A 1,353-nucleotide genomic window follows, 5' to 3' on the forward strand; every position below is an offset into this window, starting at 1 on the left:
TGAGAGTTTTAAAACAGTGCATGTCTTATGCTTACAAGTATAAGTATAATGAAGATGGCTGTATTCTTCTTTCTCTTTCATGCTGTCTGATGAGCTCCAGTCTTAATACTTGTACATAATTTTTATCATTTAAGGAACCTGGCTCATGATTTTTTGAAATAATTAATATATATGCATTTTTGCATCCATATGGATGTCTTCTTTCTAAAATAAAAAAAAAACATAGGTCAATGTGCTAACTGTTTTAGTAGCAACCTATTTATGGACATACCATTTTCTACTTCTACATTTAACCCATTCTATGATTATCTGGTGAAAAATGTGTTTTACAAATATTATTTTCCAAATGATCAATCATTAAAGTAGCCAACAAACAATAAACATGCCATTTGGAATGTCATCAAAAAAAAATGATTGACCTGGTATTAATTAAGGAAACTCATTTTGAAAAAAAACCAACTTGAATATTTAAATTGCTACATGTATTTCTTATTTGAAATGTTTTTCCTTTCTGCCTTTCACCTCCTTATTTTCTTGTATTTCAAAGTTTGAAACATCAGGGATATGCAATGTTCATTTCTTTGAAGAGACTGATAAATATACTTGAGTTAACAGAGATATTAAATCAACTGAGTTAGAAATGCATTAAAAAATCAGCATTTTTACTAAAATTGACAAACTATCTAGACTTTTCCAAGCTTTCTACACAACAAAGTTCGACATAATGAGGTTCCACTGTATGTTTTGTTTACTTGCAAAGTCTTATCATGGCAATTCAGAACATATATGGTTTAGGGATGGTGATATGAAATGTTTTTGATATTTTGAACAATTTACAAAATAAGGGGATGGAATACACACCTTAGGGACAAAACATATGGTGCATTGTAAAAACCTCATTATGACTTTTAAATGTTCCTTATGTCGTAACTACAATAACCTTCCCTTTGCACGAATGTGACTTACCGAATTAGACTATTTACCGGATTTGTAATAACATAAGCAACACGACGGGTGCCACATGTGGAGCAGGATCTGCTTATCCTTCCGGAGCACCTGAGATCACCCCAAGTTTTTGGTGGGGTTCGTGTTGCTTAGTCTTTAGTTTTCTATGTTGTGTCATCTGTACTATTATTTGTCTGTTTGTCTTTTTATTTTTGGCCATTGCATTGTCAGTTTGTTTTCGATCTATGAGTTTGACTATCCCTCTGGTATCTTTCGTCCCTCTTTTAAGTATTTTGGAATGATGATCTGAATCCCTTTCAAGATATATTTTCATACATGATATAGGGCATTTCCTGTGGTGCACTAAAAAGATTTTATTGTTGCAATTGATATATGTGGTTTGCATGG

The sequence above is a fragment of the Mytilus californianus genome, unplaced genomic scaffold (assembly GCF_021869535.1).
Source record: "Mytilus californianus isolate M0D057914Y unplaced genomic scaffold, xbMytCali1.0.p SCAF_5, whole genome shotgun sequence".
Lineage (NCBI taxonomy): Eukaryota > Metazoa > Mollusca > Bivalvia > Mytilida > Mytilidae > Mytilus > Mytilus californianus.